Below are 20,136 nucleotides of genomic sequence, written 5' to 3' on the forward strand. Positions count from 1 at the left end.
AAGTACAAAGGTTGAACAGGTAAAAATGAACATATAAATGAAGTGGGTAAAGGAGCGATGGCAAAATCTATTTTTAAGCGCTCTACTTGGAAGCTGGGAATTTAGGTTGAAAATCAAAATAACTTCCCCAAGGAACAAGAATATGTATATCTCTATATGCCTATGTAGATATACTTGTACTGTATGTTCTTATCAGTAGAACAAATTTATAAAGTGGTTGTATTCACAGTATATATTATTGGTAAATTCACTTTATGGATTTTTCTTGAGATAAACTTTGAGGGCCATTACACTATAGCCTTCAGTATTTATTAGTTGTAAATGTCTTAATTGCTTTAGATACAAATTTCAAAAATTCTGATTATATAAAATAGTCTTGGATTCCTAAGCCACATTTTACAAGAGGCAAAATTAGGAATTAAGGTAAATCAAATAACGAAATCATGTTCTCTCTCTGTCCCTCTCTCTCATGAAAGGTCAATTACTTCACATCTTTTCATTGATGAAAATATTTTGCACTAATCTATAAACATGCTATAACCTTTGTTGAAAATATAAAAATAAAATTCCACAACTATTTTGGGTTATTCTATATCAGGGAACTTATAGAGTACAGAAAAGCATTAAAAATAATAATCTTTAGTTTACTAAAGAAATTACTCTTAATGAAGTAAATTTTAAAGTATTTCTAATGTAATTATGTAAATCATAGCAAAATACAACATTCTCTCACCTTCTAGGGATAGTCTTTATAGAAATGTATCAATAAATACTTGAATTCCAAAACACTTTATGATATAGTGTTTTGCCTCCCCAATATGCATTTAATTTTTTAATTAAAATTTTATTGAGATCAATGTAGGCTCACATGCAGTTATAAGAAATAATACAGAGCCATCCCATGTACATTAACCTAGTTTCATCTAATGGTAAACTTTTGTAGTAATTGTGGAATATCACCAACATTATATTGACATTGATACAATCCACAAATCTATTCAGATTTCCTCATTTTACTTGTACTTTGTGTGCTGTGTGTGTGTGTCTGTGAATTCATTTCTATACAGTTTTTTCACAAGTGCTCGCTCATGTCTCACCACAGTGAAGCTAGTGATACCTCATGCTGCACCTGTCTCCCTTCTGCCTCTACCTTCCTCATACCTGGCAACCATTATTTTTTATTTATAAAATTTTGTCATTTCAAAACAGTTACAGAAATGGAAACATGTGATATATGTTATTGGGGTCAACTTTTTTCACTTCAACTAATTCCCTGAATATATATACAAGTGGTCACATGAATCAGCAGCTGATTCCTTTTTATTGCTGTGTAGTGTTCCATGGTGAGTATGTCCCACAGTTTATTTAAACATTCATCTGTTGGAGGCGCCTGGGTGGCTCAGTCTGTTAAGCATCTGCTTTCAGCTCAAGTCATGGTCCCAGGGCTCTGGGATCAAGTGCTGTGTTGGCTCCCTGCTCAGTAGGAAGCCTGCTTCTCCCTCTCCCTCTGCTGCTCCCCCTGTTTGTGTCCTCTCTGTCAAATAAATAAATAAAAATCTTTTTAAAAAATTCTCCTGTTGAAAAGACATTCAGGTTGATTCCCATTTGGGGCCATTACAAATACAACAAATATTACAAATAATGCTGTTAACATTCATGTACAGGTTTTCAAGTGAGCATGAGTTTTCATTTTCTGGGATTAATGACCAATAGTACAACTGCTGTGCCTGTTTTGCTTTATACAAAAATATCAAACTATTTTCTAGAATGAATGTCCTATTTTACATGCCTACCAGCAATGCATGAGTGATTCACTTTCTCCAAATCTTCACCAGCATTCAATATTCTCAATATTTATTATTTTAGCTATTCACTAGGCATATAGAGATATTACACTGTGGTCTTCATTTGCATTTTCCTCACGCCTAATTATGCTGAATGTCTTCCCATGTGCTTACTTGCCATCTGTAGATCCTTTTCAGTGAAATGTCTGTGGCTCTTTTACCCATTTTCTAATTGAGTTTTAACAGTTCTTTATATATTTTAGATACTAGGTTTTTGTTGGATATGAGGTTAGCAAATATTTTCTCCCAATCTATACCTTGAATTTCCTTTCTCTTCACATGGGCTTTTGAAGAGCTTAAGTTTTTAATTTTGATGAGATCAAATTTATCATTTTTTTTTCCTTTTACACATTGTGCTTTTGGTATCAAGTCTAAGAAGGCTTTTCCTACCCATAGTCCCACGAGATTTTCTCCTTTTTAAAGAGTTTTATAATCTACCTTTTAAATTTAAGTCTGTAATCCATTTCAAGTTAATTTTTATATAAAGTGCAAGTTTAGGTCTAAGTTCTCTCTCTCTCTTTTTCTCTCTCTTCTCCTCTCTTTCCTATGGAGATCCAATTGTTCCAGCATCATTTTTTGAAAAGACTTCCTCCTTTAATGGCTTCTGCACCTTTGTCAAAAATTTGCTGAGTTTATTTATATGGTTCTATTCATCTATTTCTGGGCTCTTTGTTCTATTTCACTGATCTATGTGTCTTACATTAAGCCAATAACATTCCACGCTGCCTTAATTACTGTAGCTATACAGTAAGATTTAAAGTCAGATTCTTCCCAATTTATTCTCCTTTGTCAAAATTATTTTAGCTCTTCAAAGACCTATACCTTTTCAGGGGTGCCTGGGTGGCTGAGTCAGTTAATGTCTGAATTATTAATATTCAAGTTATTAATAATTATTAATAGTTTTGACTCAGGTTATGATCTCTGAGTCATGAGATCAAGTCCTAAGTCAGGCCCTGAGTTGGAGCCTGCTTAAGATTCTCTCCCTCCTTCTCCCTCTGCCCCTCCCTGCTCACACTCTCTCTCTTGGAAAAAAAAAAAAAGATCTATACATTTTCATATAAATTTAGTGTGCTTATCTATATCTATAAAAATACTTACTGGGATTTTGATAAGAATTGCATTAAACCACTAGATCAACTTGGGGAGAATGACATCTTTACTATGTAGAGTCTTCTAATCCTTGGGTGTGGTATTTTTTATCTTATTTTATTTTTCTTTTTTAATTTTGTAATTTTCATCATACAGATTCAGTACATCTTTTGTTAAATGTATACCTAAGTATTTCATTTTCTTTGGAGCCATTGTAAGTGGTATTGTGTTTTTATTTTTGGTTTCTGTATATTCATTGTTATTATGTAATAATGTTATTGGGTTTTGTGTGTTGGTCTTGTATCCTGTGACTTTCCTGAGTTCACTTACTATATTGTAATGTTCTGTAGATTCCTGGATTTTCTATGCAGACAATCCATGTTATCTGCAAACAGAGGACGTTTGATTGCTTCCTATCCATCTGCATGCCTTGCTTTCTTTTTTTCTTGACTTATTGCAGTGGCTAGAACTTCAAGTACTATGTTGAATAAGAGTGATAAGAGCAAATTCTTGTCTTGTTTGTAATCTTAGGTAGTAAAAATTTAGTTTACACCATTAAGTATGAAGTTAGCTTTAAGTTTTTTGTAGATGATCTTTATCATGTTGAGTTATTAATTCCCTTCTATTTCTAACTTGCTGTGGATGTTTATTAAAAATATATGTTGGGAATTTTTCAAATGCTTTTTCTGTGTCAAGTGATATGATCATACGATTTTCTTCTTTGGCTTGTTGATATTATTAACTATATTAATTGATTTCAAATGTTGAAACAGACTTAAATACCTGGAATAAATTCCTAGTTGGTCTGGGCATATAATTCTTTTTATACGTTGTTTGATTTGGTTTTTAATACCTTTTTGAGGATTTTTGTATCTAAGTTAATGAGACATATTAGTGTGTAGCTTTCTGAGAGGTGTGTGTGTGTGTGTGTGTGTGTGTGTGTGTTTCTTCTGCCTTATCTTTGTCTGGTTTTGGAGTTAAAGAAATACTGGTCTCCCNTTAATACCTTTTTGAGGATTTTTGTATCTAAGTTAATGAGACATATTAGTGTGTAGCTTTCTGAGAGGTGTGCATGTGTGTGTGTGTGTGTTTCTTCTGCCTTATCTTTGTCTGGTTTTGGAGTTAAAGAAATACTGGTCTCCTAAAGTGAGTTGGAGTTCCTCCTCTTCTATTTTCTTAAATGTTTGGTAGAATTCTTAAGTTCACTGAATCTATCCTTAGTCATTTATTGAGCCCATTAAGCAAATTTTTACTTCTGTCATTGTATTTTTTAATTCTGTACTTTCCATTTGATTCTTCTTCTATTTACTTGGTGAAATTTTCTTTTGTTTCAAGAGAATTTATAATTGATTGTTGAAGCTCTTGTGTGACAGTTAATTTAAAATATTTTTCAGATACTTCCACCTATATATGATTTATCTTGGTGTTATCATCAGTTGATTGTCTTCTCATTCGAGTAGTGATTTTCTTGGTTCTTGGTATGATTGGTAATTTTCAATTGTATGCTGAACATTTTGTCTGTTATTTTAGAAGTCTCTAGTTTCTATGAAAATCTTGTATTTTAATAGGTGCCTCAGTCTGTTCACGTTGCTATAACAGATTACCATGGACTTGGTGGCTTATAAACAGCAGAGATTTCTTTTTCAGTTCTGAAGGTGATAAAATCAAGATTAAAAAGCCAGAAGACTCAGTTTCTGGTGAGGATTCACTTCATGATTCATAAACAGCTGTATTTTCACTGTGTCCTCAAAATGGCAGAAAGGGTTAGAAAGCATTTTGGAGTTTCTTTTATAAGGGCACTCATCTTATTCATGAGGGCACCACCCTCATGACTAATCACTTCCCAAAGTCCCCACCACCATATGCCATCACATTGGATATTGGGATTTGACATACGAATTCTGGAGGAGCACAGACATTCAGTCCATACCAGTAGGCAATTACCCATTTCGGGTTAACACACAGATCTTGATCTATTTCTGTGGGCTGTGATTCTAATGACAGTTTAATTTTCCGAGCATTTAAGGTGTTATTTGGATCTCCTGGGTTTATCTGGTGCACCTGGAGACTCACTGTTGCTGCTGCCTGTGGTGATGAAAGTTGATTCTCAAGTTAGACTTCTGAGTATCTTAGTGGGGGGAGATATCACAAAGGTATCTTCTCAGGATGGTATTGAAATCCTGCTACTAATGCCTTCCAGATATTTCAGTGTCTCTGGGAAGAGAAAGAGGATCTCAGGGCCATGGGATAGGAGACTTCCTGAACCACAATGCTTACTCTTGGTGGGTTCCTTTCTGGTTCTCCCTGCCTATCTCAGTGTGGGTGAAAGAAGCTTTGGGCTGTGGGTTCAAGGAGGATTCCTGGGCTGTGCCATTTGCTGTGACCAGGTCCCTTTTCCTAGTTCTGCCTCTCTGTCCTGATCAATTTCCTTTGTAGAGTTTCAACACTCCTATAAAGATAGCAAGTATAACACAAGAGTTAAAAGCCTTAATTCGTTATTAAACAAATATTTTCAAATATCTTCTGAGCGTTAAGCACTATGTTGAGAATGTCACATTGTCAAAAAATTTCATTACAGAAATTTTGTGCCTTTGCAAAGAAATATTTCTTGAGATATATCTATGTATATAGATAGATAGATGATATATACATATGATTTTTTTCTATTTTAGTTATATTATGTACTGCATATAACATACTGCCTTCATATTTACTATAATAGGTGGGACAGAAAATATATACTTCTAATCATATTAATGGGACTGTTCAAGGATGCAACAGTATTACAAAGATACAGAAAGTCCAAGCTATATGATATAACAGTGTACCTTACTTCCTTCATAAATCTCATTTATGATGTAAAAATCACTATTTTATTTTTAACCCACTAAGTACTCATAGCTTCAATCATCATTTTCTCCCATAAAGAAAGAGAAATTAATAAGCAGACTTCCAAAAACTGCTAAAAACATGTCTCTTGTATATACTGCCAAAGTTAAAAAAAATTGTCATAGAAATTTGAGAGAGGGCTTGATAGATAATCAACCTGTTTTTATCCATACGTCCTAGTGTGAGGGGTGTGTGTATGCATGTGTGTGTGTGTGTTTAAGATTTAATTGAGCATATTTTCTTTCCATCTGGCTTGAATATACATGAATTTTGCACTCTAATATAGTATATATCTGCATATTAGTGTAGCCAGAAAATGTTTCTCAACAGTAAACTTGGCCATCTTCATGATTTGCTGTGAGATTCTGCTTAAGAATACAGAGTCCACCCTGGCAAATAATAAATCAACAGTAGTATGAATGATTCTGGAAAGCTGACTTAGCAAAATCTTAAAGAAAAGGATGGGAAGGAATGAGAGGAAAGGAAGAAGCACTCAATAAATATTAGATAAGCAAATGAGGGAGTTTCAGATATGTAGTAGTTCTGAAGCTAAATCATTTTAACTAAATCAAGTTCTTCTTACCTATGAAATAATAATTTTTATATTCATTTGATGGATGATGAAACTATCATTTGAAGGGCAAGTAAGACCTCAATTCACATAGCTAACATGGAGAAGAACCAGGAATTAACCCAAACCCCAACTTCCAAACTCACAAACTATCTACCTTGATGTCACAATTTACAATAAAAACAAGTGGTAGAAACCAGTCAGAACCTAAGAGTTTGTTTACTTATGCTCTTGATTTGTAATGAGATATTTTTCATAACTTTGTGGTCATAAAATACAAAATTGCCCATATCTCTGTAATATGCATTTTATTGCTATAAAGCAATATTTAGATGACATCTGTGTTCTAGTTTCCAAGTTCTTCTTTCTGACAAAAATTTGTTTCAAGTTATGCTGACTAATGGTTTCCCCAAGGTGCTTTGAACAAGACTCCTCTCTCCGGTAAGCAAACTTACCTGCCACAGCACCGCTTGCCTTCTTTTCCAAGCCTTTCCTGTAATTGCAGGAAGACAATCACAATCCCATTCAAACAGCATGGTGGTGCCGAACGGGGCAAGGGTATTTGTTTAGAAAATTACTTACGTCATGGATTTGGGAAAAACTTGACTCAAAGAACTAGTTAGTGCCTGTCTCATAGCAAGCACTCTTGTCACAGATGCCAGACGTAGGGGATGGTGGTGGTGACGTCAGAGACAGTAGGTGTAGTACTGCTGGGGCAGTAACCACGCCCACTACCCCAAATACCTAAAATCTTGGCTAACGATGTAAGGTTATGCTACAGAAAAATGAATAAAAAAAAAAAACCTCAATGGTTATATCAAACAATGATTTATTCCTCACTCACATGATATTTTAATACAAGTGCCTAGACAGAAGGGTAAAGATCCTTATCGTAATAATCAGCCAGGGACTCAGGGTCACAGATTCCTTCTCTCAGTGAATGCGTCCTTGCTGGCAGGAGATGGTGGAAAGTACATGAAGAGTTACATATTGGCTTTTATTTTGTATTTGCTTGAGAGAGAGAGAGAGAGGATGTGTGTGGGGGGGGGGGCGGGGAAGGGTAGAGGGAGGGAGGGAGAGAGAATCCTAAGCAGGCTCCACACTCAGCTCAGGGCCCCGTGCAGGGCTCGATCTCAGCACGCTGAGCAGAAATCAAGCGTCAGAGGCTTAACCGACTGAGCCTTCCAGGTGCCCCTACATAGAGACTTTTAAAACTTCCACCAGAACATGAGACACTGTATCTGCTCACCTTTCATTGTCCAGAGTAGGTTGCCTGTCAATGCTTCAATTCGGAATAGTGAGCAGTAAAATCCAACCTTGTGGCCAGAAGGAGGAGAGCCAGTAATGTGCAGGAGCAGCCTGATCACGAAATAGTTGGCAATGTCAGCAGCAGCTGTTGCACTGCTTGCCTCTTAAAAGTATTTCTTTCCTTGCAAACCATCAGTTTATAACCTTGCAAACTTGTATAAATATGTTACAACTTTGAAGCAATTAGCAAGATACTTGCCCTTTCTGCCCTAGGACCAAAGAACGAGAATAATGACAAATATGCACCAGAGCAAATTCAGGTAGGCTATATGCCACTGTAGGTTTCAACGACAGCTTAACATTGCACATATTGACTTTGCAATTTTCCATGTTGCTATTTATCGCTCACATGAATCAACCTTAGAATTTTATAAAGACAGAAGACAAAATCTTTCCAGGAAGAAATGATCTGTTAAGGAGAAAAGACTAGGACAGAAATACCAGTGCTACAGGTTGAATGTAGAATGGTATTTGGGACACAGGAAGAACAATGGAGTTGGTGGTGCTGGAAAGCAGTGTTCATGAGAGACTGAAGGGTAAGTAGGATCTCCACAGACAATAATAATTGTTTAACTTTTAGTGTGTTTACTGTGTGCCGGGAGCTGCTTTGTGTTGTTTACTTTTACTATCTCACTTATTATACGCTGTAAACCTCATGCTATAATTTATGGACAAAGATACAGATTCTGACACACCACGCAGTTGGTGAGTAATAGAGTTGGCATTCAAACTCAGGGAGTCTTGCCCTAGGACAATTATACTCCATTGCCTCCTACCCTATTGAAATGGAACCTAAAAGAGGGGCACCTTGGTGGCTTATTTGGTTAAGCCTCTGACTCTCGATTTCGGCTCAGCTTATGATCTCAGGGCTGCTGGATTGAGCCCTATGTTGGGCTCCACACTTAGCACAGATTCAGCTTGAGATCCTCCCTCTCCTTCTGCCCCTCCATGCTCTCTTTCTCTAAATAAATAAATAAGTAAATAAATACATAAAATCTTTAAAGTTAAAAAAAAAATGGAACCTGAAAGAGAAATTAGAGAGGAGTGCACAAATGGGAAATGTGTGGCTATGTTCTGGGAGCAATGCTGAGGTCAGTTTACTAGTGTGTAAGATATTTTTAAAGGGAAGTGAGCCAATGGGTTTAAAATAAAAATTTGGGTCATACAGATATAATAACATATCTGATCAAAGTCACTGAAGCAAGAGAAAAACAGAAAAATAACATTTGAGGAACATAATTAAAAAAAATTAGTACAAGGAGTTGTCCCATATGACTTGTTTTTTTAAATTCACAATTTATAATGTGGGTAATGACCAGGTTCTAGAGAGAAGTTCCTCTTTACTTTTTATCCTTATAACTCTAAAGTTTTTCAGAAAGATTTGCCTACAATCATAGAAATATAGAAATATAGTGTATCTTTATAAGAAAAGGAGTTTTAGGTGGTTGTTTAAATTTCTAAAATAGTATATTAACATATATCATGGTAAATTTTCACAATGACATATATGTCAATCTTTTACTTGAAATAGAATATCTTTTGCTTTTGCATAAATCTTTCTAATGACGTTGTTTCAAGAGATAATGAGACCTTTTGTTTGGCTTAATGTTCTTTTAATTTGAGAGAAAAACATTTAACCTTGCTCTATTTTCCATCTCGGTAATATCTGACAGACAGTGTAGAGATCATGAATGTGGCACTTTTCATGAGTATGAAAAGGGCTTGGCTTTATCCCATATCTTCTGTGCCAACCAAACGTGCCAGTATTCAAATTCCCAAATAGGCCATCAAGACCATATGCCTGATTAAATATGACTGGTCTGCTAGTGTCCTCATTATCATTTTTTTAAGAGAATATTGGCTTGAGTATATGTATCAGTAAAACTGACTTAAGCTATTTGGGTTTGAACATTAATTTGAGTTAGTACCTCAAGATATTTTATTTGTCCTTAACTTCGGCACTAATAAAACAATGTCCTGGCACTAATGACATAAACATATCTGTAAAATAAAAGTTAATTATTCAATTTACAAACTCATTTCTACCTTACAGAGCTATTTACTTCATTTTTAATGAAATAACTACTATACTGCCTATTTGCTTTGAATTTCAAGGAAAACTGTTTTTCTTAATGGACTAGCCATAGGTTTAATTTATACATGTACAAATCTACCATGCCATAAAAGAAGGGGTATTTTCATATCAAAATATGGAATAACCACAGACACAATTAAGAATAAGAAATTTAAATTAAATAAACTTGTGCTGTGTTGCTCTTATTGTTGTTGTTTCCTTTTTCTTTTGCTTCTGATTTCACAAGTGTACTGTTTTAGTACCAGTCTTGGGACAGAGATTTGACCTTAATGCATTTTTGGTTGAAATTAATTACCCCTCCCCCCCAAAAAATCTATGTATGCATTTCTACATGATTTATATGATTAATGTTGAATAAAAGGGCTTATAATGAATTACCTCAAATAACCCAAGGGTGATTAAAAAGAATAAATGAATCAATTCTAAATAAACATTATAAAGAAAGAAACATTTCTGATTTGTTCACCGCTAAACCCAGTATTTACTAAAATACTTAAAACCTAGTAGATGTCTAGAAACAAGGTTTGAATAAACAAATGAAGTTTAAGTTCCAATGGAATGACGGATCCTGCATTTCTATTAAAATGCTTAAATTCTAGCATGGTAGACTTGGGTGCTCTAAAGTTTCTAACTTCTCCTTGAGAAGACACTTTTTAAACTAGACATAAACTTATAACTAAGCATTTTATTGGTTGGTAAGTGTAAACATTATTATAAATGATTACAGAAGACAATTTAGGTGCTACGGACAAATTTTGTTTGACATTTCATGAAGAAGACAGTCTCCATCTGGAGAATGGCAAAATGGGTGGAAGGCAGAAAGCTTTTATAAGACAAAAAAGAATAAGGAAGAGAAAAATGAAAGATAACTGATGGGCTGGAGTCAGAACCCAGAGTTGGCTTGGTGTTTAGGGATGGCCGGTCAAGCAGAGCATTTATAAGGGACACAAAAGTTAGATCTAAGTTTTAGTTTGCTGAAGTGGCAGCCCTGGGCAGGAGCAGCACTATCTTGGGCCTGAAAAATTATTTCAACAAAATATTTCTTAAGATATCTACTATTTAAAATATTCATGGGTTGACTGATTTAGTTGGCGCTTATTTGGGGATACTAATATGACTGCATGTAAGAGTTGCTCAGATCTAGGGGGAAAGGCTCTGAATATTGATGAACAGTATAAAACACAAAATAAAAAGAAATAGAAGGATTTTAAACTGTTGAGTGTTTGTTTTTGTATCAGCTGAGACTGTTTATTAAGCTGTAAGGTGAGGGACCTTTAAAAAAAAAAAACCTAAAATATTTACCATAGGCTAAATGGAATTGTCACAGGTTCTCAACTAACTACTATATAAAGCTGAACATTAGCATTTCAAAATGAGAACATTACTTGATTGAGTGAAAAGTGGAGAGAAATCAGATCAAATGGAAGTTTCCTGAGTAGAATACCAAAATAGATCTAAAGTAAAGAAACGTATGTATCACTGGCGAATTAAAAAAAAACAAACAAAACCCCCCCCCCAGAACACAGCATTGTACACAAAACTCTCCCAAGAGGTGTTTNCTATATAAAGCTGAACATTAGCATTTCAAAATGAGAACATTACTTGATTGAGTGAAAAGTGGAGAGAAATCAGATCAAATGGAAGTTTCCTGAGTAGAATACCAAAATATAGATCTAAAGTAAAGAAACGGTATGTATCACTGGCGAATTAAAAAAAAACAAACAAAAAAACCCCCCCCGAGAACACAGCATTGTACACAAAACTCTCCCAAGAGGTGTTTTGAGAATAAGCAAAAAACAAATCAAATAATTTGAATACTTTAACGTTGCTTTCTCTCTTATTTGGAGAAATAGTTAAAATACTATCAATGAATTTAGATAAGATGATATATATTCCAAAAGAGAGACACATCAGGTTTTTTTTTTTTTAAGTTCCTTTCCTAAAACTCGATATAATCTCTGATGCATGAATTACCTTTATCCCTCATTGCTGAAGTCTTCAGAGCGGAACAAAGCTTTGCATTACAAAAGCACCGAACTGGCTCTGCTCCAGTGACAAAGGCTGCACCCTGTGGGCACAGGGAGCCCTGCACAGAAAGGGAATGTGTAGGATTTAGGAATTTTGGAAGCAATAAAGTTGCCTTTAATGCCAGCCTTATTTGCATGTATCATTCATGATGTCCTAAGTCTACAATTCCAGTGGACCCACACTGGCACGGGAGGTCAGGGAGAGTCAAACCAAGTGCAAGGTTAGCATTACATCTATCACGGAGCCAGCAGAGGTGCTGATGAGGACGACAGGCTATGAGTTCTCCTCAAACCAAAACTTACTTTGAACCCAGAAAGAAAGTAATGGTACTTCAAGAAACATGAACAACCAAGGAATGCTATCAATATCTTTTCTTAATCATGTCACTTTCCTGTATTAATTAACCATTTACATTAAAAGGATGACATAAAAGGAAGGAAGAGAAAGAGAGGGCAAACCATTTTTCCTTTTGTCCTTCCTCACTCATCAGTAAGCTATAGCTAGAGAGTATTGGTAGAATGTGTGCCTCTCAAGAAATAAAATAAAAACAGGTGAGTTAGTTTTGTGCAGTATTTCTAGTCTTTGGGTAAGAGCAAAATACATATACATGTATGAACTATGGAATAAAAACTGTGTAATATAAACGATTCCATCCATACACAGGTTAAATGTTCTCAAATTTGTATATAAACTGGCATCATATAACATAAAGATGAGTGATATAATTTGTGCTAATAATTTAAATTTTTAGTTTTTCTGTACTTAAAATGATAATAAACAGGGTATAAAAAATATCCAGACAAGTCCAGAGGGAGAGATTACAAAAGAAAAAAAGCATTATATGTTAGTACCTTTAATGATAACTTTTTTTCCTACTTGTCAAACACAGGGCCTCATATTTTCATTGTGTAATGGATCTTGCTTATTATGTAACTAGCCCTGTAAGAATATGTTACTATCATCATTTCTACATTACAGATGAGGAAACTAAGACCCAGAGAGATTAATTAACTTGCTCAGTGTTAAACAGGTAGTATATAATGGAAGATTTGAAGCCAGATGGTTGTGTCAGACTCTGTCATCTAAATCACTATATCAAACAGCATAGTATACTGCAAATAACACAGGATTTAAAATCATGACTGAAAAAAATAAATAAATAAAAAATAAAAAAATAAAATTATGACTGAAGATAAGGCCTTGACCCCCAGCTTAATCTCTGGAAAACTCCCTTAAAGTTACTCTGATACAACATTTTATTCCAAAAAAGGATTATTGCTACTTATAGGTTTGCTAAGATATGCAAATGAATAATGTATTTCAAAGCAATTTAAAACAAGGGAAGCATTATGCAGATATTAGTTATAAGAGTTGGGCTATTTTGAATGTTTACATGCAGCCCACTTGCATGTAAATAAAATGAAACTTTAAGGAAATAATTAATGTTATCCCCAAAACCCCAGTGCAATAGGCATTTTAAAAAGCATGCATATTGAATAGAAAAATGAAATAAATTATACCTGTCATTCAGTTTGAATAATTAATACATGCATTATTTGCAAGAATAATTCTGGTAAATATCTCTCCCTTTCATCCAACACTTTATACTACCTGAAAGAAGGATTCTGATAAAAGTCTAACTCTAACTCACAGCTTCATAGCTAAATCGAAATGCCTCTCAATAAATTTACACCTTTCTTCAGTAAAATAAATTCTTGAGTAGGTTCCCTAGGCTGACTCATGTACTTAAATGCTATCTTTTGTAGATCATATGCCTATGGTTCCACATTGATACAACATTTAAATAGATATCATCAATGAAAGTGTATTAATCATCTCTTCGGTACATGACACTAGCTGAGAATTTTCTTTAATTTCTAGTTTAGTGATAGTTTCTCACCTAAAATTTGGAGATTATGTACGAGTGATCAATTTAAAAAATATTAAACATTTCAAAAAAGACTAAAACGTCAAAGTTTTTTTTTTTTTAAGATTCTTATTTTTTTTTAATTCATGTGACAGAGAGACAGCCAGCGAGAGAGGGAACACAGCAGGGGGAGTGGGAGAGGAAGAAGCAGGCTCCCAGTGGAGGAGCCCGATGTGGGGCTCGATCCTGGAACACCGGGATCACGCCCTGAGCCGAAGGCAGACACTTAACGACGGCACTACCCAGGCGCCCCTAAAACGTCAAACTTTTTAATGGAGGGAGGAGAACTGGTGAAGGTTGAACTCAGTTCAGCTCTCGGCTTAATTTAGTCCAGTTTGTGAGACAAAAATTAGAAAATGGGAGGAACTCAATTTATAAATGTGCAAATGAAAAGTGAATGAAAGGTCTTTGGTGGAAATGGCTTGAAGCCTTCTCTGTGAAAGCATTATCATTTTCATTATCTGGGGGAAACAAACCACAGGTTCTAATTCACAGAGCATAGAATGTTAGTATTTTTCTATAGACAAGAAGAAAAATAAATTTTCTGACTATTCAACTACTCCTGGTCGAACAGGTGTGAGGACAGGACACTTTACTGGCAAATCCCTGCAAAACTGACTTTTTCTTTTATTCTGAAGGAAATTACTTCCTTTAACTAAAGGGAATAAAATGAAAATGACTTTGGTCTTGGCCTGTCAGTGCTTTAACAAACATTAAAATTGTGTATATCCAAAATCCTGTCAGGATAATTTGCACTTTCTGAGACGACATCCGTAAAGTTTAATAATACTGATTTTCTGTGATTTCAAGACTGAATCCCTCGAGTTAAAATTAACTTGGTGTCTTTTTCTCTTTACACTTATGTCTAATTCACAGATTTATTTTTTTTATTTTTTGTCTTCATCTTTCATGCTTCTTTGCTCTCTCTGAGTCTTTGCTCTAGATATGGTGTTATTTTTCCATTTCTGTGAATCAATAGCATGAAATAATTCTACAACGTATCTTTAAAATATTCTCTGTGCTGGGCACTTTCACATATTTATATGATTTAACTCTCACAATAACCCTTTAAAATAGTTGATACCAAGATTATTATTATTACATTTGAAAATGATGCTCAGATAAATACGTCACAAAACAGCGCACATTTAGTGAGACATGAACTTGTCAGAAGGGCATATGTGCTTTCAACCGTAGCATTTTACTCCTCCCTGTTTCCCCAAGGTTGATCTATCTCTTGGAATGCCTGTTTTTCTTTATTTCTACCCCAATCTTGGTGGTTCTTTTGCTCTCCCTTTCTGTACATTGTTGGTTGTGCTTCCTGTGATTTTTTTGTCACTTTCTCATTTTTCTTCCCTTCTTAACCTTGTTGGATCTTTATCTGAGTCATAAAGATACGGTTATAAAGTTACTTTATCTGAGTAGTTTTACAACAAATCTGGTAGCATTTTTAGTAAGTATGGAATTAAGTTTTATGGACCCTGTTGCCATTTTTAAAGCATGTAAGGAAACTCCTGCCCCCCATGTTTGTTGCTACCACACATATATGCTGTCATCTCTATCTCTATCTATTTATATGCACATCATGTATGTATGAATGAAGTATAAGTGTTTGACTTATAAGACTTCATGCTATTTCTCCCCTTCTGCTTTTCTTTTCTTCCTTTCTCTTTTAACCTTTTTTTCCCCCTTAAACTCTGCCTGAAGATTTTATTTTGCAACGACTCTGCACATAAATACATCAAGGAAGAGAATCCGCATCTGGATCGGTCACAGACACATGTATTTAAGGATAAAAAAGAAATGATTCCTATCTCAGAACACAAAACAAAAAATAATCAATACTTTCCCTTTTAAAGTACCACTTTTGGAAATGGTTCCTACTTAGACTTCCAAGCCTAAATATTTAAAAACGTTTCACTTTCAAAGTCTCTTGTTCTAAAAATAAGCGGTGGTTCAAAGAATAAGAAGTATCAGCGCGCTGCAGCACGGCGTACTCTCCCGCCGCAATGTGTTACTTTACTGGGTTAGTACCTTTGTGTATATTTATAAATAAAAAAATAATTCCTGGTCACAAATGAATACAGCAAAGGCCGTGTTTATTTACAGAGACTGGAATGATGGTGCAATTAAGCTGTAAGTGCAGGAAAGTAGAAAATAATGTGTACCATATGCATGTGAGATGCATCTCTACCCTTCCCAAGCTTCTGCTGCCTTTTCATTTGCATCTCCGTGTAAAAGAGACTGGTTGTCGAATCAAATCGCCACGTTAGACAAGCCTGCACAGCGGCTAGGCAAGTAAAGTTTATTAAAACCTTAGGGTAGAAAGCTGAACTACGTGCTCAACTCTTCTGATGTCCTGGGAACCGATGAAGTGAGGTGTTGATATTCATTATATCTTTTCTAATTCACACCTCGGACAAACCTAGATATTATCGTCCAGTAGATGCGCTGGATTCTACAGTTGTCAAGTGCAAAGCTGATGTAACTGTATGTGTATAAATATGTTTAACAATTAAAATTGTTAGTGAAGTGCGGAGAAAAATCAAGCCTGGAGATTCTTCCACCGAAGGCTTCTCCACATTTTTGGTACTCTGTAAAGACACTTCTATGAGGGCAAATTCCCAAATTAGAAACATACATATAGGCCCCAGCAAAAAAAAAAAATAAAAGATTCTGAAATAATATTTTAACTAGTCGTGCTGGAAATAGTTCACCTAGTTTTTGGTAATTTTTGAAAATTGATGACTTCAAGGCTATTAGTCTATCCATAAGTAATGAGCATTGATTAAGAATGTAGCTTTGGGGGGGCGCCTGAGTGGCTCAGTCATTAAGCGTCTGCCTTCGGCTCAGGGCGTGATCCTGGAGTTCTGGGATCGAGCCCCACGTCAGGCTCTGCTGCTGGGAGCCTGCTTCTTCCTCTCCCACTCCCCCTGCTTGTGTTCCCTCTCTCACTGGCTGTCTCTCTCTGTTAAATAAATAAATAAAATCTTAAAAAAAAAAAAAAAAAGAATGTAGCTTTGGATTCTGCATGGGGGCCAGTGACCTGTCACAGGAAATGAAACATGTAAGGAAGTGCGAAGTGTCTTGAGCAGAGTTACATTCAATAATTATTAGCTATTAATACATTTAGTATTATTACTTTTATGTTGTTATTATTATCTTACTGTTAGAGGTCATCTCCATATATGATTCTTTGTGAAATATGTAAGGCTTAAAATTATGTAGACACTCACCAAAAAAAAAAAAAAGGCACATCGTGTTTCCCACTGATTTGCCTGTGTGTGTCCATCACTGCCTGTATTTTCATATCTAACCTGTCACCTGTGGCCAAGATTATGGCATCTGGAGCCACGCTGAGTTGGAATCTCAGCCATGCCACTTATCAATTGTATGATCTTGGGCAAGTCACTTAATCTCTCTGTCTCAGATCTCCCCTGTAAAGTGGAGATAAAAATAGTACCTTCCACAAGGATATTCCTGAGCATTCTGTGAGTTAATATATGTAACTATGTTAGTGTAGTGCTTGGCACTGAGCGCCAAATAGCTCTTAGCTATTTTCTGCCTGTGTGCCTCCTTTTGTTTTTTAAACTTTTCTTTTATCAAGAAAGGTGATAAAGGCAATCTATATAAAAAGAAAAAAATTAAATTACATATATAATACCTTGGAATGGTCTGCCGTGTGATGCATTTCTTTCCTAGTAACTGAGTAAACACGCATATATGATACACTGAATTGTACTGATGCATGGGCGCAGCATTTTTAAATTTTCCTCTTGCACAGAGACATGTAAGCAGATTAATAAAGGGAAAATAATTATTTTATGCACAAAGTCACTGTGGAAAATATTTTTAGTTCTTTGAAGTGTTTTTCCCCTCTCAACTAATTATCAAGTAGCTGCCTGATTGCTGATGATTGATGACTGATGGAGAGCAGGTTCAGCAGGTGCTAATAGTTTGGTTAGCATAAGTGGTGCTGAGGAAAGAGCTGCACATTTTTGAGGCAGACAGAGCTATAGAAGATTCTCTCAAGGGTGGTGATTTGGAGGGTACGTGTAGAATTTGTGTTACAAATGAAAAGAGTGGGAACTGAAGATTGTCTTAAATGTAATTGCTAATGATAATAATAGTTCTGCTTCTGACGATGATGCATAAAAAGGGTATTTTAAACTTTTGAGGAGACAAAAGAAAGTCAAGAAAAACTTAGAGACACACCACATTTCCCTAATCTGATGCTTTAAAAAAAAGAAAGAAAGAAAGAAAGAAAGAAAGAAAAGCCTGTAGGTACATACTTAAAAAAACAACAACACACACACATATTATATGGTAAATAAATAATAATATTCAAAAGAAAAATAAATGAATCATAAATAATAATAAACTGTGATTTATTAAAAACTCTATTATTTTGATGGAAATCTGTTCCATTACAGTTCCAACACACACATAAATGTTCTTGAAAACGTTTTTCCCTCAGTGGTCATTTGCTTATTTAGTTGAGGCACTCTGAAAGAGAGAAAGATGAAATTTGATAGGGTGGGCCGACAGTGGTGAGACACCTGTCACTCAACAAGACGTGAGTAGGAGCCTGTGAGGGGCAGGTAAGACCCCGCCTGCATCTCACCCTCTCCACGGGGTTTCTGAGGGTCCTGAGCACACAGGCAGGAATATTAAAATGGGAGCCAAATTTCCACAACGAGCTGCTATTGAAATAGGCGGCCCCAAGCCGACTGCACAGCATCCATTTCCTCTTGAGCCCAAATCTAGATCATATGATTTCAACACACTGCCTCGGGACCTATGGGAAAAAAGTAAACAAAACAGAGCTTAACAAGGTGGAGGTGGGGAGGGAGTGATGAACAAAATGCCCTGATCTAATAGCCATTTACCAGGCTGTACGCAAGAGGAAGATAGAAAAAGAGACAAGATAAAGACAGCTATTCTACCCTAAAGTTCCAGGCCTTCCCTGCCTCTTCCTATCACTTGGAAGGGGGAAATGCAAGAGAAGGTGGTCATCTTTCAATCTTCAGTAAACCTGACCACCACTAACTGGCCAATTAGACTCTGACAAACTATCAGCAGTCTCTCTTTCTGAAAACGTGCCTGGTAACAATCCAGGCAGAACCAGCTGGAATAGCCCCTTGTTCATGGCGGAGCATGACTTGCTTTTTCCCATGCCATGGATTCCTTTCCTCATGTGACCAGAAGACATGGGTAAGGCTGAGATTATAATTAACAAAAAGATCATCAGCTAAATTCAATTGAACACTTATGACATTCCAGACATTCTTCTCAGCAAATAAAATGAATACCAATTTGATCTTCACAACAGCTTCCTGTAGTAAGTGCCGTTGTTGCCCCATTTCACAGATCATGAAACTGGTACAGAGAGATTAAGAAACTTGATCAAATTTTTATACGAAGTGGTGGAACCAGAATTTAGTCTGAATCTGCAGCCAACTCTTTAAAAGTTATGCTCTACTGTATCCCATAATTACATAAACAAAGGTCAAATCCCAGACCCTATGTTATCCTAGGAAAGTTATGTACAGAGGGAACTTCTATTGATTGTCTGATAGAGTTACTGTGAGAATTATATTAAGTCACCTACAAGCCCCATCTGTCTAGTCATTTTTCTTAACCTCTATAGCACTCTTTTTTTAAGTTTTTATTTAAATTCAAGTTAGTTAACATACAGTGTGATATTATTTCAGGTGTATAATGTGGTGATTCCAAACCTCCATACATCATCCAGAGCTCATTAACCTGTATGGCACTCTTAATTGTCAAGTGCTCTCTGCTTGCTTGTCCCTCACCCAATAGTCCGTTGTCAACCTCACTTCAGACGTGTTCATTGTTCTTTATGGAAACTTTCTTGATAAGCAAGTTTCTCAATTCTATTTACCTTTTCACAAACACATTAATTCTATCTCCTATCTTCAACTGAAATTTGACTATTCCCCCTCCAGCATTTCTCAGTTGAATTTCATTTTTATTGCTAAATGCCTTCACCATGGGGTCTCAAAGCAGGGACTATACATAGAATACATAGAGAGTGTGCATGTATATATAATGTATATATAGTACCTACATAGAGACACTATACATAAAATATCTATATTGTGTATAATATTATCTATATATTAATCTATATTCTTATTTTCAACCTTCCCCAAATGTTAAGAAAGTTCATGAGTGTTCACCAGGTTATCCCTAAAGAATAGACTAGTGCCTGGAACTCAGTGATCCTCAAAATACATTTGTTGGATAAATGAATGAAAACTGAATTCTCAAGTCATATACATATATATATATATACACACACACACACACATATACACACATATATATACATATACATATATATATATATACACACACACAC

This window comes from Ailuropoda melanoleuca, chromosome 5 (assembly GCF_002007445.2).
Source record: "Ailuropoda melanoleuca isolate Jingjing chromosome 5, ASM200744v2, whole genome shotgun sequence".
In the NCBI taxonomy this organism is placed as follows: Eukaryota; Metazoa; Chordata; class Mammalia; order Carnivora; family Ursidae; genus Ailuropoda; species Ailuropoda melanoleuca.